Source organism: Euprymna scolopes, chromosome 43 (assembly GCF_053919585.1).
Source record: "Euprymna scolopes isolate OS-2025 chromosome 43, ASM5391958v1, whole genome shotgun sequence".
NCBI classification, from domain to species: Eukaryota; Metazoa; Mollusca; class Cephalopoda; order Sepiida; family Sepiolidae; genus Euprymna; species Euprymna scolopes.
In genome coordinates this window covers 23,692,470-23,717,156 of record NC_136524.1, presented here as the reverse complement: position 1 = coordinate 23,717,156, position 24,687 = coordinate 23,692,470, and the positions used below count along the sequence as shown (strand labels likewise).

The 24,687-nt window shown below is 31.9% G+C and overlaps 1 protein-coding gene across 1 annotated transcript in view; it reads right to left on the bottom strand.

Moving 5' to 3' along the window:
- The window catches only part of LOC145268241 (vesicle-associated membrane protein 7-like), a 61,448-nt gene that overhangs the window by 36,305 nt on the left and 456 nt on the right, over positions 1-24,687 (bottom strand). The window lies entirely within an intron of this gene.

The window sequence follows — 24,687 nt, the reverse complement described above, 5'->3', positions numbered from 1 at the left end:
AGTTTTGCCTTTATTTGGGCTTATTAGTTAAACACATTTGAACTCGGGATTCGAAACCCCTATGCAAGGCTAGTACTCTGCCACTTGAGCAACCACCCACACACAAGAAAGTTTATTAACTAACACAGTTTAAGCAAACCATGGCTAAATCCAACTGAATATACCTACTTCGCTTCAAACAAGAGGTGTGGTCAATCAACCACTGAGAAGCCAAGCCGATGTCTAACAAATAAGATTTTTACATTTGCTAGGACAATGTCATCCAACAAGCTCACCTAGCGAGCGAATTAATATTAGAATTTTCAGAAATGATATAATTATTTCTACAGTCAAGAAATGTCTAATATTAATTTGATTACTAGGTTAGCTTGTTGGATGGTATTGCCCTAGTAAGTGTAAAATTTGTACTTGTTAGACATCGGCTTTGATTCTTAGTGGTTAGATAACAATACACCTTGTTTGAGACAAAGTAGGTACATTTAATAGTCGGATTTTGTCATGGTTTACTTGATCTATGTTAGCTAATGGACTTTCTTCTGTGTGGCCGGTTGCTCAAGTGACAGTACTTGCCTTACATGCAAGAGATTCTGGTTTCAAATCCCGAGTTTGGATGCGTTAATGATAAGGGTGAAATTTGAGTCTTGGACTTCCAATTTGTTAGCTGTCATTGCTTGACTGGAAATAAATAAATATATATTCTTATTCCTGTATTTAAAATGTGAGGTTAGAAAGAACGATCACGTGCGAATTTGTATTTTTAAATAAACTGATATTTATTTATTTAAAGTTTCGAATTTTCGGCTTATAAAACAGCCTTCATCAGGATTTTTCTTAAAAAACAATACAATATTTTTATTTTCTTTTTTTACATGCTTCTTAAAAGTGGATCATACTTATACTGCACATTCGCACACGAACAGCGCTTACCACTGGACTTACAATACACAACCACTCTACTAAAACAACATCATGGCACATAAGAAAAGGGAAAAAAAAAAAATATATATATATATAGTTTTTTTGTTTTTTTTTTATCCTAATGAAGGCTTTTTTCTAAGCCGAAAATTTGAAACTTTAAATAAATAAATGTTTATTTAAAAATACAAATTCACACGTGATCGTTCTTTCTAACCTCATATTTTAAATTCCATTGTCCCCGTGCTTCTTAAAAGTGGATTAATATTTATACTACTTATTCTTGTATGTTTGTTCACAATTTGAACAAAAGGTCCATTACTTTTCTTATTAATTTTCATACTGAACACTTACTTGCATAAACTTTATCTCATTTATTTCTACACACAGTATGATTCTTGCAAAACATACACTGAAGACATAACTTCATTTGCATGTTACATTAAGGAAAATCAATTTTACAAAATAGTTGTATGTTAGTTACCATTTATAACGAGGGAATTGTTTTAAGTGTATTTAAAGTTCATTTATATTGATAATATATTTAATTTATTTTGAATTATTATCAACATTGATTTTTTTAGAAAACAGTTTCAAGTTATTTTTCCTGGGTGCTACCTGTTGGATCAAATACAATATTTCCCTTCAAAAGCTCTTTAAACTGCAGCAAATTATGTTTTAGACATATTAGAAAGTGCCTTTACCAATAAAAACAAGTAATGTGCCTTTACGAAAAAAGGCAAAACAAATGCCAGTGAAAAGAATTCCATTTTTTCTTAAACTGCTCACCAAATCATACCTCTTCTTAAAAATACTTTTTCTCAAGCTATGATGAACTAGAAAAAGCTACACCTGTTGGATCAAATACAATATTTCCCTTTGAAAGCTCTTTAAACTGCAGCAAATTATGTTTTATACATGTTAGAAAGTGCTTTTATGAAAAAAAAAAAAAAAAAAGCCAGTAAAGTGCCTTTATTAGGAAAAAAAAAAAGAAAAAAAAAGCCAGTGAAAGGAATTCCATTTTTTTTTCTACAACTTTTCACAAGTCACGCACATGTATCAAATTAAAACTATGTTTAAAAAGCTTATTTCGCAATGTCATGACATCATAAGCACTTATGGCCGTGTGGGCAAAATAGTGTATCCATAAGTTTATGCTTTATTCCTCTCTTTTGCGTTTCACATTTGAGCCCGGGCACCATGGCATTTTTTTTTTTTTTTTTGTCACACAAGCACCCCTCTGCTTTTTTAATTGAAAGAATCACTGTTTTGATGCATTTATTTTATTTTTTTAGGAAGGGGGGGGTCCAGCGCACGGACAACAAAAAATGCTCAATATCCAGAGAATAGCTTCTTCTCTTTGTATCCCTTCTGCCAAAATATCTGGTGGAGAGAGTGTCACATACTTCTTTTTTTTTTTTCGGGGGGGGGGGGGGGCGATTATTTTCATGTTTTTATCCATTCTTTTATTTTTGAAATTGTTGTAGGGAAATTTTATTTTGGAAATTGTTGTAGGGAAATCGACGTTGCCCACTATGAAAGTGATCAATATCCTTAATATAGCAGGTGTGTTCCATACAGAACTTCATGTCGACCCGGGCAACGCGGGGTATCCATACTAATTAATATATATTTCATAAAAGAAAAGACATTTTTTTGTCTATTAATTGCTTTTTATCTTTTCCAACTTCTGAATAATGGTCTTCACTTCTAGCAGGAACTGGTTGATGTAGTCGCCATATTTGTCATAAGTCCGAGTACTTTCCAATCTGGATTCATCATTGTGAAATCTAACTAGTTTTGAACAATTATATATGTATATATATTAATGAAAACAAAGAGATGTAGTTGCGGTTTCACTTAATGCCTTAACTAGCAAATTCTAGCATTGCTACAAATATAATTTGCTGATTTCTTTATGTCCTCTGATGAGAAGAATAAGAATAACATTCTTTGAAACTCTGCAGAATAAAGACTTTATAAATTGTTTTTTGGAGTATTCAGTCAAACAATAAATTTTAATTGTAAAGTTCATCTTAAAGTTTTAATTCTTTTTCTCATATATATATACGAGTGCTATATTTAACCATCTGACTAATCAACATTCCTGTCCCTTGTCCCAATTTAGGAAGATTTTAGTTGACAACACATCTATACTTGAACAGACCAATAATGAAAACTTGAAATACGAGAAACATTACTAATGAAAACTAAAAAACTAATATTAATAAGATACACGTTACTAATAATATTATCCTGAAATGTTTGTAAATTTAGTATAAATGTTATTGAAAACAAAAAAAAGAAACTTATATAAACTGTTTAAAACTGGTTAGATTAATCTATCTCTGATGATGAATCCAAAAAGGATTGGAAAGTACTTGGACTTATGACAAATATGGCAATTACATCAGCCAGTTCCTGCCAGACGTGAAAACCGTTATTCGGAAGTTGGAAATGATTAAAAACAGAATTCCAATATATATATGTATATATATATATAGAGATATATATATATATATATAGAGAGAGAGAGAGAGGAAGCATTTTTTGTCTTCATATTTCATTCAATTAAATTAACAATTTTTGTCTATTAATTATATTAGCTATACATACCTGGCATAGCCAGGTAAAAATTTACATACCCAGCATAGCCAGGTAAAGACATCGTCACATTATTTAAGATATAACACATATCCAAAGTTCTTACGATTTTCCTTAAAGTTGACCATATTTTGGAAACATAAAAATATCCATCTATGAAATTTCAAAAAAGGGAAATAAAATCTCATATCTTAAAGGGAACTAGCTCCTAGATTAAATAAAAACTTACTTTTGTTTTTAAACAAAGCTGATGTTGGTCATGCTAATAATTAAAAATTAACTTTATATAATCTTTCTGAATAGAATACTTACAAGAATTCTATTACTAATTTTCATTAAAAATTTAGAGCTAATTATTAAAAACAAATTTTCTTTAATGTAATATGCAAATGAGATAACCTCTTGAATGTTGATTTCTTTTGAATAAATAATATCTATAGAAATCATAAGTATGTAAGAATCTATTTTCAGTCTTAAATCTGTGACACAGCATACCTTTTGTTTATATTAACCAAATTGTGAACAAACAGAATGAAATTCCACACAGAACCCACATGTAGAAATTATTTGTAAAATTTGTAGAATGTTAAGAGTACAGAATAGTCAACCCCTGAAAACTTGTAAATAAACCAAACCAAAATGGTGAAACTTGCATAGTGATAATGATTTGTAAAGTTTTTTTGGTTTTTTTTAACGCTATATAAACAGTTATAAATCGTTTCCACATATTAAAAACTATGTGGTTTGGTAGATAATTTCATTCCGATTCATTTTACATTAATCATGTATTTTTTAAAATTTTTTTTTTTGGAGTGGTAGGGTGAACGACTTCTCAAATGTTAACTATTCTGTAATTTTATCATATTATTCTTATGAGGAATATTTTATTTGGCCAAACAAAAAGTTTGGAAGTCATAAAATTGCAATTCCTTTCTTATCTTTAACAAACTTTTTTTTTTTATGTTTCTAATGTAGACTTGACAAAATTATGATGAAATGCCTGGCCCTCCTCCTCTGGAATAGGAGGCGAGAAATCATCTGATACAACTAGATTTTTTGTTGTCATCATTTCTAACCTGAAGAGCAGATGTATGCAGCTGGTTTAGTAAAATGTTTTTATCCCATTTCTCTTTGGGGGGGGGGGTTACTAATGAGTTCTCATTTATCCTCAAGTAGTTTTTGGCTTTGATAAGAATTAAGTAGGTGATGTTGTCAGTTAAATGATGACTATCTGATAATCAAAACTGAATTGAACGGGCAAAATTTGAACATCTATGATGGATGGTTTATAATTATTTGCTGACATTGGATTTGAAGGTAACCACATTATAGTTTGCAGGGAAGCTGTTCCATAGTGTGTTCCACAGATGGAAAGTTTTGGGAAAGAAACCCTGTTCATGGAAATTCCATTTGATGCTAGGTCACAGAGGAAAAAAGGAAAGTTCTTTGCAAGAGAATGACCAGAAGAGTTCTTCCTGTGAATGTCTTACAAGGACTAACCAGAGATTGGAGCTCAGTAAAATGGAAAATAACAGCAGAGTAGAAAAAGATTAGCAACGTCATCTCTTCTGTAAGAAAGGAGCTGTAGAGAACAATAGATCATACCCCACAAGATTAACCTATGAATGAACCCCAACAGAGGTCAGTGTTTATTTACTTTCTCTCTAGGAAAGGTTAGGCACATGGTCAGATATGGTTTTGAAAAGTCAATGCACTAGTAGTGCAATTTGGCTTACAAAAAATGCTTTAGCAGACCCATTGATATTCAACAATAGGGGTGGCTGAGGTAATTAGCAAAGGTGAAACTTGATATGGTAGACCCCTAAAACTGAACAGAACTACACCTTGACCCTACAGCAAGAATGCTACTGTTAGACAAATTGTGGAGAACATATTCTTGACCAATATAGACAAACCTTAACCCAGTCCAGGTTGAGTCAAGAGAACCCAAGAGTAATGGCAACTAAAATAGGAACTGTACACTTTATAAATATGCGTTTATATATATATATATATATACATACATACAGAGATTCCACACCATTCTATTGTACGGTCATGAAACCTGGCCAATGAGAACAAGCAACCTATGAAAGCTTAAGGTGTTCAATCACAAGCGTTTATATTGCATCTTTTGTGTTTGTTGGCAGAAGTTCATTTCAAATGTTGGTGTTCGTTCTCATTGTAACATACTCTTTGTAGCAAGCTCTCTTCTCATCTTTGCTGGTTTGGTAACATTATTTCTCGTGATCCGGATAATTTTATCTACAAAGCCATTAAACCAACCTGTCCTCAGGGTTGAAAAAATTGATGCGGAGGTCAGCTGAAAACCCGACTCAAAACAATGAAACGATACTCAGCTGATCCTGGCAACTCACCTCTATGGGGTTTATCAATATAACCGTGATTGGCTAATGCTTGTATGTGCTATTGTAATGGATCGTTGCATTTGTTCGGAATGAGGCAAATTCTCTGGATGAAACCAGCCCAACCGCTCCAGAATAAATGCCAAAATAAGTACAAGTAAATACGTGATTCTTTACTGACTAATCTTAGGCTATTAGACCTAGGAACATGAAATCTGGTATGAATGGGTCATCATCTGCAGAAATCAATATATATATATATATATATATATATATATATATAACCTAAGAACTACAATATAAAAGGAGTCTTTAATTTAGTTTGGGGTATCTTTACAGTATATCAACCCTTTCAGGGTTGTTTAAAGACAAATTATCATATTGGTTGGTTAGTTGTTAGGTTTTATAGCATGACACTATTTTATGATTAAGTTGAACAGATGCTTTATTTATTACTTTGTTTTGTAGACATATTTTGATAAATAAATAGGTTGATTTGTTCGTTTTGTGACACGTTAACCCTTTCCAAGTCATTTTATATATCAAACCATTTTGGTAAAAGCATTTATGATTCATTCTTAATCTGTATTATATTTTTGAGTCTGTCTGTTTCAATTTTTCTTAGAAACTACTGGACTGATCTGGCTAAAGTTTTGTATGAACCTTTTGTTATGATAAAGTGCATCAAACTAAGTATTATGGTATCCGTTTGATGCACAGTTTGTAAATAATATTTAATGCAAAACTGATAATAATATCCAACCATTAATTTGTCATGAGGTACTCATTCAATGGGCTATAACTTTTACCCGTTAAAAACAAAAAAAAAAAAAGTCTAGTATCCAAAAGAGATAGACTTTTTTGGCTAATTATTTTTATAGATGTTTGTTTTGTAACCATATATTTTGTACATTATGATAAGCTTATTTTTCTTGATCAGGGATATGTTTTCTGACAGTCTGCAGTCTTGGTCTTCATGCGTGGTGGTCTTGAGAATGGATTCCATTAAAATTCTAGAGTCTAAGATTCTTGCTGACAGTTTACATCCCAGTTTTGTCAGGTCATCCAAATTTCCTCTGGTCCTCCATCTTGGACCTCTGCATTTTCTTAGCTAAGAACTGCTCCTCTCAACACGACCAACTGATCATCAAAAGCTTATCGACTGCTAATGATGGGACGATTCCAGTGCCCCCCCTCCGATTCTGATACAAATACCGATTCCGATTGTAAAATTGCATAAGAGAGTAGAGTTTCACTTTGGAATGAATGGGTGGTTGTTATTTAGCAAAGATTTCTCATTTATTTTTAAATTTAGATATAATTTTATTTTTAATTTGACAACCTTCTTGTTTGTTTGTCTTTATGTATTGTATCCAAAATTGTGATGAACTTATTGTGAAGCTTTCATCTTTATTTTTTTCACTTGTTCCATTAATTCATTATGATCTTTAAATTTTTATTTTACTGATAAAAATCAATAAATATTTACAATTTTTCAGTATGAGCAACGGAAAACAAAAATAATTTTTTTTAATTAAAAGAATTGTTTTGGGACTCATAGATTAGGCCCCAAAATTTTCTGATTCCAACATTACAAAGTGTTTTTTTTTTTTGCATGATTCCAGCTAATTGTCTCAACAATAGTCATAACAGATATCACCACGTTAAGTTAGAGTGGAGCTGAGAGTAATGGCCTCCATGCTCCCCAAGGCTCACAAATTTGGGTCTCACCACTGAATCCAATTTAAGATCATAGCTAAGACAAGAAATAGATTTGACTTGTGTACAAATAAAGTAGCTTGGCAAAGTAGTCACTGGAAAAGAAATACATAACCATTTTGTTCACTGTTTAGTTTCATTTATCCATCCATTTTTTTTTTTTTAAATATCACAAATAAACTTTTTTTTTTTTAGTCTGTTTCACTATAAAAATACAAGTTACAGAATTTCTATGAACAGAGTTTCTTTCCAATAATTTCCCATGTGTGGAACACATTGCCACAAGATAGGTTCCCTGACAGCTACAACATGGTCATTTTCAAATTTAATGTCAATAAATACTTGTCACAAACCGTTTTCATAAGTATTCAGATTTCATTGCCCATCATTTTCATAAAATACACCATACCATTCTTCATCATTCAACTGGAAATCCATCCATCTTACAACAAGACACCTTTCTACAGTTGTCTTCAAATCTAATGTCAACAAATACTTGTCATAAGCCGCCCTCATAAATAAGCAAATTATGTCGCTACAAGGACCCATGGTATAACGGATAAAGTACTAAGTAAAATTCAGTTCTAAGTGACACTCTTCTAGAGGTTGAAGGTTCAAGCCTCAGTGCGGGTGATACTAAGAATACAAATGTGAATTACTTAAGACTTCTACCTGGTCATGGCTGACAGAATGAGAGCAATCTACCCCTGCGGATTGAATAAAGGGCTTCATTCTAAATTCTGTGCAGATTCCTGAGTTTGACAGAAAGATTTCCAAAGTTGAATACTATAAACCTGAAGAATGTTACATCAGCTGAAACGTTGCGAAAATAACATTCAAGATGAGAACAGTAGTCCAAATAATACAAATTATCAATCCTCATCTAAAAAAATGAACAAATATGATAGGTTGTTCTGTTCAGGTTTGATTAAATTCATTCTTCAAAGTTCAAATTTTGTTCATTCTATTAATGATTTTCAATCCTCCTATAATATTCTTCATCATGTAACTGGCAATCTTTCCATCTGATTAATCCTTATTCTCGAGTGGTTTTTAATCTTGATAAGTGGTGACTTATTCGTAATTTTCATGCAGGTCTATGATATTTTAATAGAAAAAAAAATCTGAATGGTCCAGTGAAAAGATTTAATGCAATAATATTGCTAAAATTAACTTCTGAAATCTTTGTAACAATTCTTTTTGAATCCAAAACCAAAAAAACTGCATCTATTTAATTCCTTTACCTCGGAAACTGTTAACTATTCTGGTCTAAACGATGTTACAAATTGAGAAGGCTATAATTACTTCAACTTAAAAGTCAAGGCTATTTTAGTCAGTGCAAGCAATTATCAGTTATTCATTAAACAACACAGGAAAGTTTAAAATAGTTAACATGACTAATAAGCGAGTACAAAAATTTTATATTTTAGGTATTAAAAAAAAAAAAAAATGGATTTCTCTTTTACTAGTTTTTGAATAAAGATATAACATACAGAATAAGTAAATTAAAAAATGGCTTTTATTAGTGTGTGAAAATCACTCCAGACAGATGCATATTGACCTTTCTTTAGAAAAAAAAAAAAAAAAGTAAAAGGTAGAGGAAAACAGAAAGAAAGTTCCACAAGCCTGCAATTCTTGAAAACAAGTTCCTGGAATAGAAAGTTGTATTACAATGAGGTATTAAAACAACTAGACCAATGAATCAAAGGAGCTGGAACAAAGGAGGAATACATAAGGCTCACTTAGATTCACTCATGAGTTAATACTTACGGTCAAACGACACTTAAGGATAAGAGTTAACAAGACAGAATGATTTTCAGTTGAAAGATTAATATTAAGAGAAAATTGCAAATGATGAATGAAATGAACTAAGTTTGATTTATTTATGAGGGCGGTTTGATAATCAATTCAAAAACAACCATGTAATCTGCAGGAAAGCAGTATTACTAATGTGCTTTACAGCCCCTTGGAAAGAAACTGACACTAGGCAAACTTAGACAGTAAAGACAGTTTTGTTTTTTATCCCTTGTGATAAAAAACGAGTTCTTACTGAAATTGGAGCTCAGTCAAGCATCTTCCATGGAAATAATAAAAGAAACTAGCAACATCTTCTGTGAGAAAAGGGGTTGTAAAAAAAAAAAAAGAGAGAAGATCAGTCCTCACTAGATTTCAAAGTTAATTTTATACTTAAAAAAAATAAAAAAAATATTCAATTTTATTTTCTACTATACAAGTCTCACCTGTCTGTTTAAATGTATGTATGTATGTATGTATGTATGTATGTTTGCCTAAAACTTTCGACAGAGGCGATGCATTTCACAAGATCAGTATTGTTTTGAAGCTCAACCCTTCGGATGACAAATATCGAAAAATTGGCTAAAAACATTAATTTCTTCCCCCTCAATTGGACACTTTTCTACAGGGAGGAATTGCTTCTTTTGCCAATATTTTTAAAAGTCATCCCCTCTTTTCGATTGACTAGCCCTAATTTAAACCTTTGCCACTTCCAGTCTGGCGATGGACACAACAGCAAAGACATCATATTTTTTTTTTCACATCCTTTTCCTCTTTTGCGATACAGGTTCGAGCCTGCCTGCCTACCTACTACCATTTTTTTTTTTTTTTTGCTCAACACACACCTCCAAACACCCGGGCAACGCCAGGCATCTAGGCTAGTTTTTAATAAATTGCAATATTTATTAAAAACAATTTCACACTCGTCTGGTCTTTCTAACCCTAAAATCTTAAATCATTAGCGAGTGTTTCAAACAGTGAATTACTTATTACATAAACGCTCGACAGATGCTAAAAAGTTGTAATCGGACAAACAAACATCCTGACTTAACTCCAAGCATTTCAAGTCATGCCAAAGATTACCACCGTCATTGCATGTGGGAGAAAGAAAAAGAAAAAAAAAAAAAAAAAAAAAAAAAAAACAAACAACTCTCCAATTTCTTGAAGATGAATATTTTATTATTCAAAAAATTTTTTTAAATTTCAATTTTATTTTTAATAAATAGCAATATTTATTAAAAACAATTTCACACTCGTCTGGTCTTTGTACCCATTAAATCTTAAATTATCAAGCGTTTCAAACAGTTAATTAAAAAAAAAAAAAAAAAAAGTGTTTTGAATGGCGCCTCCCTAGATATGGCAACAATACTGTCTTTGGACTTATTTGACTCTTATAATAACATTCAATATGAACTCCTTTTATAAGAGACAATTTGAAAAAAAAAAAGAGATATTTTAATAGTTTCTAAAATCTTGTAAAAAGATAGGGGTTGGGTATTTTATGCCCATCCCTTTAAATAATCCAATTTACCAAATTTCCATTACTAACGATTACTACAATATTATCCCATTGACTACTGTACACTTAATACGCCTTATCCACGAGTGACCTCTGGGCCTTGACAAGAAAAAAAAGAAATATGCCCTTGGATGTAACAGACTAGATTTGTGTGTCGATGAAAGGGCCTCTAAGGCATAACGTGATATGGTGGTAGAATAAGGAAGTTGAAAAGTTTATTTAAAAAAAAGGCAGCAATAAAAGAGTCAGTGGATAAAAGGTTTAGTGAAGAAAGATGCATCTCTGTAGGCAAACAAGAAGAGTAATATACAAAGCCAAGATGGCTGCTGAAAAGGTCAAGTTTTGAGAGATGATTAAAAGTATGAAGTATTCAGAATAGCTAAACAGATGGCTAAGACCAATATAGATCTTGTTGGAGAGAAGTGCATTGAAAATATAGCAATGCAGTTTTTTTTGGATTTTTTTTGCATTTTCACCCTAAACAAGTCACAGTGCCACAAGTTGTAGGGAGGGAGTTGAGCAGCAAGATGTCTGTTCACATTATACTTGAACTTCTGCATGTCAGTACTGTTGGGGAAGCAAGAACCTGGAAGGGAATTCCAAAGTCTAGCAGTTCTGGGAAAGAAACTATTAGAGTAGAAGGCTTTCTTACATCTAGGGATCTCTACTGTGTAGGGGTGGGACTTTGCTGCTGGTCCGGTTTGTTGGGGGTATTTACATTGAGTGGGTACAAGGGCTTGTAGTTCATTGGATCATCCACTATTAAAATATTTGTAAAACAGGCAGAGGGATGCAACATTTCGTCAATGGGATAGAGGTTGAAGCTTCAATGACACTTCAGGACCTATCAGGTTAGTGATTCTCTTTTGAACCCTGTCCAGGAGTGAGAGACTGGTAGCAGATGCACCAGCCCAAATGTGAGTGTTAGTAACAAATAAACAGGACAAGTGTTGTCACCTATCAAGGCCAAAAGACATTCAAGGATATGAGGTTAATGAGATTGATTTTTAGTTGAAAGATGAAAAATATGAAGGTATTAATAATAGTTAATGGCCATAAACTAAGTTTGCATGTGTTGCCATTGGATATGAAAAGGAACATGTCATTTGCTGGGAAGTAGTACGATACGGCAATCACATCAACACACCAGTTCTTGTTAGGATCACCAAAGAAGCAACATTGAGCCTGGTCAGTTCTAAAATGGATGACCATTTGGGAATTCAAGTGCTGTATGTGCTCTCCGCTTATCTCTGAATTGTTTCCAGTTGTCCTGGACTTCTTGCCATTGAACTCAAGTAGTGCCACTTCAAAAGAGGTGGGGTTAGAGATAGTGCAACCCTTACCTCACAATTACATGCACAGCTTTCTTTATCTTGTCTTTTGAGACTGAACAGAGGCGATGAGGAGTACCATGGTAATATTCTATAGGCCTTGAAAAGAAACCAACACTAAATCCGATTTAAGTTACCTTAAACCAATTATCAACGTAATGTATTACCTGTATCATGAAATCTAAAGTAAAAAAGGTAATATGGCGTTATGGGCTAGTACAAAAAGGGCATGATTCCTGTTGGGTCTTCTTGTGAGTAAGCTAATAAGATGTTGCTAAATGAAGCAAGGCGTGGAGGAGGGGAGGATGATACTTTGCTGGACAAATAAAATATCTGTGGGTGGGTGAAATACACATACATTCCTAATATTAGTAATAGAAAAATGTTTTGTTTGTGCAGAATATTTCCTTTGTTCTTTCAAACCAAAGGGAAAGGCATAATTATATAGGGAGGAGAGGTGTAGGGTCAAAGTGGGGAGTGAAATCTTTTTTCTGACATTCCATCAATGATTATTCATAATCCTATATCGTTTCAGATTTTAAAAAAAAAAAAAAAAAAAAAAAGTAGAAAGTAAAAAATTATAAAAATTATTTAATTTACCTATGAATTAAAATAGCCATCTCAGGATAAGTGAAATTAATTCAAACAGAACAGTTTTACACCATTTTTATATCCTCCTTACGAAGATTAAGATTAAGACAGACTAAACCTTATGTCTTGAATATTTTAATTTTCACATAAAAGGTTTTGCATCCTAAAACCCTTTAAAACATTAAATTTGGAGAACATTTTATAACTAATGTCTAATTCTTAATGTTAAAATTTCACAAAAATTGAAGGTATCTGAATTTTCACAAACGGCTTCCAACTATTTTATTTTTACATAAAACTAATTTAAAAGTAACCTCACATTACCCACCCTTACCCCTAGCAGATGTATTCTCAAAAGTCATGATTGGTTAATTATTTTAGGATTGAATATTGTAGATACATAAACACACTCACTTCTGATGCAATCCTCTACCTGTAGAAGAGAGTGAGGTGTCAGTTATAAAATGATCCACTCTTTTTCTGCCTTAGTCTCGAGGCTTCAGGTTCAAGCCTACCTCCCTACCAAAACTTTTATTTTTCTTTTACACCTCCATCCACCCGGGCAACGTTTTTTTTTTTTTTTTTTTTATTTAAACTGGGTTATTACATAGCTTATTCTTTACTTTACCCCCCCCCCCACACACACACATACCTCCAAACATGCGGTCATCAGTGTTGTTATCGTAAGATTGCAGGTTCGATCTGAGGTATCAGGTAATTTTTTTTTATATTAAAACAGGGTTATTTATGCGATTTTTTTCTGCTTTTTGCTGTTTTTGGGGGGGGTTTTGTTTCTCCCAATATGTTCATTTTTTTTTCATTTTTTTTTTATGTCTATTTGCTGTTTTTTTTTTTTGTTTTGGTTTTTCCGATTCTTTTAAAGTTTAACATCGTTTTTTGTATAATATTTACACAGGGTCATTACTTCACTTATTCTTTTGTTTACCCCCTCCCCCGCCCTCCAAGCACCCTGGCAACACCAGGCACACCCGCTAGTCTATAAATATAAAAGCGAAAATGTGTGTATGTATGTATGTTCGCTTTTTGTGTATGTACGTGAAAGGATTTTTTTCAGCGGCTTCTCAAGGACGTTGCTCATTTTTAAAACTTTTTATATCACGTCGAAATCATAACATCTACGAGTTACGAATGGGGGTCGCGTGTGTATTTAATTTGCCAGACTTTCAAAAGCTAAATATTCAACATTTTTTGATCGGCGCATGTAGATTCGCCTTTTTCGTATAATAAAAGCGAAACTAATATGAAGGTTGTTTGCATCGTTCGCAGCGCGATCGTCCAAAAGCAATCAGCTTTGATCAATGCGGTTTTTTCCTTTTATCAGACAATTGCTATTCAATTTGGACAATCCCCTTTCAATGGGGAGCTGGTTTCCCCCCCACCTCCCAATATCTTGGGGAAGCCTGCAGTGAAATAAAGTAAACAAACGCCAAAAAAATTCCCCGTCATCGTAATGCTCGCACGATGACCTCATTAAGTGGCCACCTGTCAATCAAACCTTTCTGACTTGACTCCCTTTAATCGCTCTTACATTAACATTGTCGCCATATCACAGGTGTTCAGGCTCAGTTTATAGAGCTCAAGGCTTCGGATTCGAGCCCACATGCCACCCCACCTCCCATTTTTTTTCTTTTTTAAATCGCTATCGTTAAGTTTCCTTTTTGTTCTGATTCATCCCCCCCCCAAACACACGCCCCTACAAGTACCTGGGCAACGCCAGGTACCCCCGCTAGTCTATATATATAAAAGGCAAAACGGCCGCGCACGTTTTTGTATGTCCACGAAAGGCTTTTTTCGCCAGGGTTTTCGACAAGGTTACATTTATGGAGAAGTTTCCTTATACTTCCTAGATTATAATATCTCCAATTCAAAAACGGATGTCATCTCCACATTTATTTTGATAGACTTTTTAAAAATTCCCTCTGTTTCGTCATTTCATGGGTTTGTTTGTCTTTTTCGTATAAATAAAGTGAAACTAATCGAAACGAATTAGTTCACCGGCCTTACCAGCCGGGACGTCTAGAAAGGCAATTAGCTTTGATTAATGTGGGGGTAACCCTTCATATCAGACAATTGCTATTCATTTGGACATTGCCAGAGCTCCCCCTTTTAGCGGGGAGATGGTTTTTCCCAACATCATGAGAAAAAAATAAAAATAAACGTCAGAAAGGAGGAAGCTTAACTGACCTGCAGCCAGACATTCATTTCTGCGCATTCACTTAACTTTCCATTTCTGCAACTGTTGATTGACATCGCTAAATTTGAACGCTTTTCATTTCCTATGGCGGTAAGATATCAGGTTTTCTTTCACATTCTTTTCCGCCTCCGCGTCATGAGTTCGCGCCTGCCTACCTACAACCACTTTTTTTTTCTCTCTTTTCACACCTACAAACACCCGGGTAACGCCGGGCACTACCGCTAGTTTACAATAAAAATATATTCCTGAAACGAGTTGTTACATTTGCTTTTAAGCAAACACCATTAAAAAAATTTATAAATAAAACATGGGGGTGTAGAAAGCCTTTGTCAACAGAAGGGTGTTGATGTTGAAGAAAGCCAGCCATAAATTGCACAAGCACAGATTGTTAACCTTTCTTTATTAGGAGTTATGTTCGTTTTATCTTTTCTTTTTATATTTCTTATATTATTAAATGAGGAAGCATAAAACGCATGCTTGAAATGTGTAAATATTGCTAGAACAATTGTGTTTCTAACAAAATGGAGTTTTACAGGAAATGTATTACTCAGAGCCATTTTTTTTTATTGCTCAAGATAACGCCTCCCCCCTCTCATTATTATTAACTGATTTTAGCTATAACATGTTATTAATGTCATCGACTATACATTAATTTTATTTATCCTAATTTTTTAAGAAAATGTTTAAATCGGTCTCAAAATTTATTAAAATAAAAAAAAATAAAAAAAAGTAATGTTGACACAGGCACGACCATCAAGATATAGAAGGCCTGTTAACTGAAAAATGCCTGCAGGCAATGAAGGTAGGACTTGTCAGTCAGTACTATATGAGGGCCATTTGAAAAAGAGCAAGAAAACATTTTTAAAAAGAAAAAGGAATACAGTTCGATTAATACTGAAACTGAACTTTATTCAATATAAAATATAAATATAATCTATGTAAAATTAAGTAATTTTAAAGCAATATACAATTTAACACTGATAAAACTGAATTATGAATTTAGGGAACAAACAATTAACGAAACATTAAACACAAATATATTTTTTGGCCTTTGGAACAAGATCACAGTGTAGTATCTGTTTTGATGCTACACTTCACCTTTTCTGTCCTCGGTCGGTGGAGGAGAAATCTTTCATGACCGATTATTTTTGTTCGTATCCATGTTATTGGGAAGCTGGATTTTGCCCACAAGATTATATGTTGAAATATTTAAATAACTATTACTTTAAATACAGAAATTATATTTAAAGTTTTGGTTTTCTGTTCTTCTATGTTCATTTTTTCCCCATGTTTTTCATCAAAATGTGTAGCGTATTGTCTCACAGGCCATCATCAGTGATCGCTCACTGGCAGTAACCTGTGGTGTTCCCTGGAGACCAAGTGACAAGTCTCCCCAGATTTCCAGTGTTCTCCACCTCTTGATCATTTGTGCAGATGATTGCATGCTATCGCAACAGCTGTTGTCACTGATTTCTCATTGGCATCGGCCATTGGTGTTTCCTGGGGTTTGGGTGACAAAACGCCTCCCCAAGGTACCAGATTTGAACTGCACACTTCCAGTGGAGATTTGGTTAGTACTCTCCGACCTCAGTTTTTCAATCCTCCCTGACTTTTCACAATTAGTTGGTGTGGCGCCAGTCGATATCATCTACACCAGTTTTTATTATTATTATGATAATAAGGGTGCTTGTGCAGTGTACGCACATGCATTTTAAATAGTATTTCCAAGTTAAATCAAATTTTGGGTTTGTATTACTACACAGATTCGAAAAAGTTGTCAAGAAAAACAAACAAAAAAAAACAAATATATAACAAATAAATCTGAAAAATTTCTTAGTGGTTTTACTCACTTTAAAATGTGTAATCGCTTTGAAAATCATACAATGTTTATCGATATATTTTAAAAAGAAAACTGTCGGCATGCTCGCTATTGAACTCGGTAAGTTTGGAAAATGAGTTAAAACAAACAAATTATACAAAATACTGTTAGAAAACCACCGAATATATGTCCGCTTATGTCATGGTGTCATTGAGTGAGTTTCTAACAGTATTTTGTATAACTTTTTTGTTTAAACTCGTTTTCCCAAACTTATGGTGTGCAACAGCAAGCATGCCGCTATTTGCATTTTTCAAATGCATCGGTAAACACTGCATGTTTTTCGAGCTGAATAAATACTTTATATTAAATAAAAAACACTAAAAAATTATCCAGTTTGGTAGAAAAGTAACTTATTTTGCCTTTGATAACATTTATTTATTATATATTTGTTTTTGACAACTTTTTTGAATCTATGTGTATAGTAAAACAAACCCTGAATTTTTAATTAATTTGTGTTGTTCGTATATCTCGGAAGAGAATAAAAATTTGCTATTCCATTTCCCCAGTTCAGTCACGTAAATTATTTACAGTTAAAATGTTATAAAAAAACAAAACATTTAAGTTTTAAATATATTTCAAAGAAATAAATCAAATTTTAAAGGCTAACATAATATATGTATATAGTTTTTTCTTGGACTATGAATTTTAAACGATTCGTTCCTGGTGCTAAAATATTTCAAATTTGAAAATTCATCGATCGTAAAAAAAAAAAAACTTGTGAAAAATGCTAACTTTAAAATATTTGGAAATACTCAGTGAAAAGTTTTATTTATTAAAAGAACGGACTGAAAAATATTATATATAAATTGTTTGTTTTGCAGTAAAAAAAAAATAAATAAAATGAAATATTCAACTTTCTCCGATAGAAATAAAAATTAAAAAACGAGTTTACTTATTATATTTTGTTAGATTAAAACTATTCCAATGTGCAATTATAATAATTATTATCCAAATGGAGAATTGTTCTTTCTCTTTAGAAGAACATCCATGGACATTCGGTAACACATCCATATTTTTTATGCCTGTTAGCATGACCACGCAATTGGACACCGGAAACTACAAGTTGATCAGGAAGTGACGTTATGTTGTCATGTTCACTGGCCTACTCTCTCGGTGGTGGTGACACAGGTCCTTTGTAGAAACAGATGCCATGGACACCAAAATGTCATGTGACATGTGTCTATGTAAAATGCGATCTCAGGAAATGACTGATACCTAAACGAGTTTTGCGACTTGCATAATTTTTTTTTTATTTTAAAAACTAAAACGCGACAACTTTTTTTTTTTACAACTTTCAGATAAAAAAAAATATTTTCATTGCTATTAAGGACTCTTTTTTTACTTTTTAATGACAAAAAAAAAGAAGCTTTTTCATAAAAAAGACGGCGCTAATTAACAATTTGTCATTGTGCTGAGGGAGACAACTCTCTTTTACTAAGAGATTCGTTCTTTTTTTTCATCTCAATTTAGGATGCTCAAACCACCGAAAATGAACAAATCCCTTAATAGAGAGAATTTTCTCTCAGCACATTTTGATGGTTTCATTATAAAATATCAAGACACAGCTACATTTTCTTGAGTTTGGAAATACAGAAAAATCAAGCTTCTATATTATACAAACAAACAAAATGGTACCTATGTAATTGTCAGGTGTCATATCCAGAAATTACGGAAAACGATAAGACAGAAAAATAATCTATCTTCTATTTTCTGTATATATACAGGGCAAAATGTTTGTGCAAAAACTTTCCACACACGCAACGGATCTTCATGAGATCAGTATCATTTTAAAGATCAATCCTTCAGACAACAAATATAAAAAAAATGGCCAAACACATTCATTCTTTCATCTGGACAGTTTTGTATAAGAAGAGGTCACTTTTTCGTCAACAGTTTTGCAAAGTCATCACATGCGCTTGCAATGACTAACCTTAATTTAAACGGCAGCGAAGTTGTACCATGGTAACCACAGGGGTTAAACAGTTTGCTTTTTTTCATCTTTTCCTCCTTCGCATTACAGGTTCGAGCCTGCCTACCTACTCTTTTTTTTCTTATTATTTCAAGTAATGGGGTTTTTCCTTTTAAAACAAGAACTGAATTATTTTATCGTTCACTTAAACTTTTTTTTTTTTTTTTTTAATTTGTTTTTACATCTCTCTTCCCCCCAGTCTGCATCTATTTTTTTCTGGTTGTATTGACTTCTTACGACACCACCTCTCCACTAGCAGTGTCAGAAAATTGCCAATAAAAATGCATGATGAAAACTTGAATAATTAGACTTACTATCTTTCGAAGCTTATAACTACTTGAAAATGTAATTCAAACCCTAATTTTTTTTTAATAAAAGGAACAAAAACCAAATTTTAAAATAATAACAGGTTTAATAACAAAATATGCAATATTTGTTTTTTTTAAATCGGTTTTCTTTAAAAAAAGATTTCAAGAAAATCAACAAATTTTAACTTACTTTGAATATATATATATATAAATTCCAAAAAATCACTTACCTATAAAAAATACTAATCAATGGGTACTTCCATTCTTCATTGTTAAGAATTTATCCATATTTATATTTTATATTCCATGCCCTTTTTAAATAAAATACTTTAAGCAAGGATTAAAAAATAGCACATCAGATGTTTCAGAAATGTAATAAAGGGAGACAAATGCCTCTTTTTATTCAAGTTAAGAACTACGGCAGTCCGTAAGCGCCAGAATTAATCTCCCTTTCTATTGCTGGCTGTAAACAAAAGTTAGTCAATATGGGCCATCGTATTTGAAAAAATGATCACATTTCACTTATCAGTTTTTGCCGTTAAAAAAAATTCCACTCGACTGATTTTCGATTTTTTTTTTCTCTTAGAGAAATATATTAAATAAAAAAAAAACTCATGTATTTTATTTCGTCTTTATGGAATGATTTTTTTTTAATCTAAAAAAAAAAAAAAACTAAATAAATAAAAAAAACTAAATAAATAAAAAAAATAAATAAAATAAAAAACATTGAATGAAGCAGAAAAAAATTGTAGGTATTCAATCTTTTCAGGACAAAATTTAAAAAATGTGAGGTTTCACTTAAAAAAAAAAAAATCAACGTAGTTAAAAAAAAAAGTTTTAAACTTTTGACTTTACAGGTAAATTTGCACAAAACTATTTTTTTGTTGTTTTAAATTAGATTTTATTTATTGATTTTTTATCTTCAATTTGTGATATATAAATCTGAGGTGAGAAAATTAATTATTTTCATTTTAACAGACATTTCAAAATGGGGGGGGTGAATTTTTTAAAAACCGTTTATCTAGAATATTATATTTGGTTTATTGGAAAGAGCATAAAATTTCGCATTAAACCTGCAAATATTATAAAAATTGAACCAACAGAAAAATTTTGATAGATTTTTAAATTGAAAAAAATTGGAAAAAAAAATTTAACTCGTAAAATTCAATTCATTTTATTACGTAAAAAAAAAAAAATGGCTGCATGAGCGCGCGCAGGCACTTTGTAACCAGTTTTTGAAAAAATATTTCTATTTTTCAAAAAACTTTAATAGTTTATTTGGGAAGTATATTCCATAAAGAAATTAAACAAACCACTTTAAAAAGAGAAATTATGAGTTTTGTATATTTTATTCGCCGTTTTGTGTTAAGGGTGTCAAAAATTCCAAAAAATTCTGACACTCCTACCTCTCCACACGCAGGAAACGTACATTCATAATGATGCAAACTTAACAGATTAACCGGTTCCGTCGATTCTTTCCGCTTGATTCGATCTTAGTTTTTGATAGCAAGGTCAAGGCTGTTTATTAGTCAACAAAATGGCAACTGGCAGCCATATTGATTTTTTATTCAGTTAATGTTTACACTTTTAATCGTGCATTTCTTGAGTTTCGATGGATAAAATAAATTAACTTTTTACACGAAACGACTCTTCATGACATTACCAAAATAATTTTTCGGTGCTTCTACACTTTCTTGCCGAAATTGGAGACGCCATTTTATTTCACGCCCCTGCTGTCCAAATTTAGAGGAGAAATCATTATATTAAACTATGGACGAGTCGTCCATTGGACGACGCATGAAATAAATAACAAACAAATAAAACTTCCGGAAAGAACTATGAAAAAAAGTAAATAAAGTGAAAAAGAACATATCCATGATTGCTGAATTTTGGAAATGTTTCGATTTAATTAATGAGAACGGGGAAAGTTTTTCATGGAAAATTTTTTTTTTTTTTTTTTTAAACACAAAATGAAATGACATATTTATAATGGTTTAAACTGGGCGAGCGTCATTTGAAAACCAAAACAAAACCAAAATATTTATTGTATAAAAATTTATAAAAATATAATTGGAAAAACATTTATTGAAAAGTTTGCGTAAAAAAATAATTTTAATAAAACATTTTTGTAATGAAAGCAACACTGGATTTTTATAAAATAGTTTTTTTGGTTTGTTTATTTTTTTGTTTGTGTGTGCATTTCATGCTTCGGCCATAGTTTATAATAATATAATGATTTCTCCCCTGGATTTGGACAGCAGGCGCGTGAAATAAAATGTCGTCTCCAATTTCGGCAATAAAATGTAGAAGCCCCAAGTTTTCTAAAACAACTTAAATATTGGTACTTGTTTAGTTTAATCAAGACATTTAAAAAAAATGAAAAATTATATTGTGCGGAATTAAGTTCTCAAAAAATTCAGGGTTTGTATTACTATACACAAATTCGAAAAATTTGTCAAAAAACAAATATATAACAAATGTCAAATAAGTGTTATAAAAGTCAAGATAAGTTACTTTCTACCTAACTGGATAATTTTTTTGTGTTTTTTATTTACTGTAAAATGTTTATTCAGCTCGAAAAAATGGCGCCGAACTCTCTGCTGAACACGGTAAGTTTCAGAATAGGAGTTAAAAATAAAAAAAAAACTATAAAATACTGTTAAAAACCCACCGAATATATGTCAGCGTATGTCACAGTAACATATATTGAGCTAGTTTCTAACAATATTTTGTATATTTTTTTAATTTTTAACTCATTTTCCCAAACTTACCGTGTTCAGCGGAGAGTTCGACGCCATTTTGAATTTTCCAACACATCGGTAAACACTGCATGTTTGTCAAGCTGAATAAACATGTTACATTAAATAAAAACACTAAAAAGTTATCCAGTTGAGTAGAAAAGTAACTTATCTTGCCTTTGATAACATTTATTTGTTATATATTTGTTTTGGTGCTAAAGCAGAGAGTGATCCGCGCTATTTCTTAAATCGTATTTCACGTATAAGTTTTATGGGTTTTTTTTTTTATTCAATTGTAAGGTTAAAGTACAGAATAAGTACAAAACTCCCTCCCCATGTTAAGTATGGCTTTTTAAATAATGACGCTATTATTTCAGAGCACGCACGGATCAGGATCACTCTCCGCATGGGCGCATGATAAGTACCTTTGTTTTTTTGACAACTTTTTCGAATCTATGTGTACAGTAAAACAAACCCAAAATTCACTTAATTTGATCAAGATTTTTTTTGTTGTATTTTTTTTTTTTTTTTTTTTTTACAGAGAAAAATCAAATTTTAATGCGATCGATCGTATCCCGCCATCTTGCCTTTTTCGCGGACGAGCAGGGTAGGGGGCAGGGGAGATAACTCCATAACTTAAAATGTGTCAAAATGTGACAAGATTATTTAAAAACATTTCACTTATTTTATAGTTTTTGCTCTTTTTAAATCCCTTTTTCATTTTCTTAATCCCTATTTCGTGTAAAGGCACACTCCCCATCTTTAATACTAGCTTTTCTTCCTAAACATCGAATCATGGCTACCTTTTGCTTGGTTTCGCTGTAAAATAAAATAACGAAAAGAAATAAAAACTTGATCAAATTAAGTGAAACTTTTTCCGGAGAACTTTATTCCATAACAGATACGTACAATATAACTGTTTTCCAATAGTTTCATTTTTTAATGTCTTGATTAAACTAAACAAGTATCAAAATTACTATACACAGATTCGAAAAAGTTGTCACACAACAAATGTTATCAAAGGCAAGATAAGTTACTTTTCTACCTAACTGGATATGTTTTTAGTATTTATATTTAATGTAACATGTTTATTCAGCTCGAAAAACATACCGTGTTTACCGATGTATTGGAACATTCAAAATGGCAGCCGACTCTCTCTTTGAGGCGGTAAGTTTGGGAAAATGAGTTATAAATAAAAAAAAAAACAGACAAAATACTGTTAGAAACTCGCTCAATATATGTTACCGTGACAAAGGCTGACATATATTCGGCGGGTTTTTAACAGTATTTTGACTGGTTTTTTTATTTATAACTCCTTTTCCCAAACTTACCGTCTCCGAGAAAGAGTCGGCCGCCATTTTGAATGTTCCAATACATCGGTAAACACTGTATGTTTTTCGAACTGAATAAACATGTTACATTAAATATAAAGGTAAATGTTTCGTTTAGGTCCACCTCCACAATTTTAAACACTAAAACACTACAAACATATCCAGTTAGGTAGAAAAGTAACTTGTCTTGCCTTTGATAACATTTATTTGTTATATATTTGTTTTGTGACAACTTTTTCGAATCTATGTGTACAGTAAAACAACCCCTAGAATTATGTTATGAAATAAGTATTTTTGTAAAATTGTAATTAATTACTTTATAAACTCACTAAAAGAGTTAATACTTTTTTATCGAATTTAGTTCAAGCAGATATTAGTTAATTTCACAAATGTTAAAGTTTTGTCGATGCAGAATAAAAGATCGTTCCTATCGTCGGAATTTTCCAGGCTGTTTTACGTAAAACGCCAAAAAGGTGGCGAAACGAAACGCAAAGTTAATGAAATCACAGCAACGTCATTTAAGAAAACATCCATTTGCTTTCATTTCTGATAAAGAAAAAAAATAGTTGAATATTTATCTTCATTATTTGAACAAATCATTATTTAAAAAAAAAAAAAAAAAAAAAAAAATAAGTTAAATCAATTTTTTTTCTAATTAAATATTTCTTACAATTTTTTTTTTTTTTCTGGTTTTATAAATTATCCCAAATCACGAAACTTTGATTCGACACCTTCCAACGCTTTTACGTAAACTGCCCGTAAAATTACAACGATAACATGGTCCTTATTCTGCATAAGTACCGACCGCCTTATTTCATATGTAAACGCCAATGCATTCAGCACGTCATAATCTTTTTCTTTTAAATAATTATATATATTCATACAAGCCAACGGATCCCTTGGCACAATCTGGCAACTTAGGGAATCTTGGCTTCAGACTCATGGTCCGGTTTGGTCCTAAGAAGCCATCCTCCCAGGCATTACCACTTATACTTTTAGGGTCGTTCTCGTTCACAGCTACTGTCTAACGTATCCTTCTCCCCACGTTAAAAGACCTTGTGTCATACCTTGATGCCGTAAGAAGCAAATACGGAAAAGGGAAATTTATGACGATGCAAACGTACACAATCACGGCCACCATGACATAACTCAAACACGGATATTTAAAAAAAAAAAAAAAAAAAAAATGATGAATGATAACGTTTTGTTATTAAACCAAACTCACAAAGAAAACTACTGTGTGACAAGAAAATTTTAAAGACTAACATAATATATGTATATAGTTTTTGCTTGGACTATGAATTTTAAATTTGGCACCTGAAAATTAAAACAAAGAAATAAAAAAAAGCATATTTAAATATTAGTGTACTTAACAATACTTAATAATTAAATCTTTGACGACAACCCG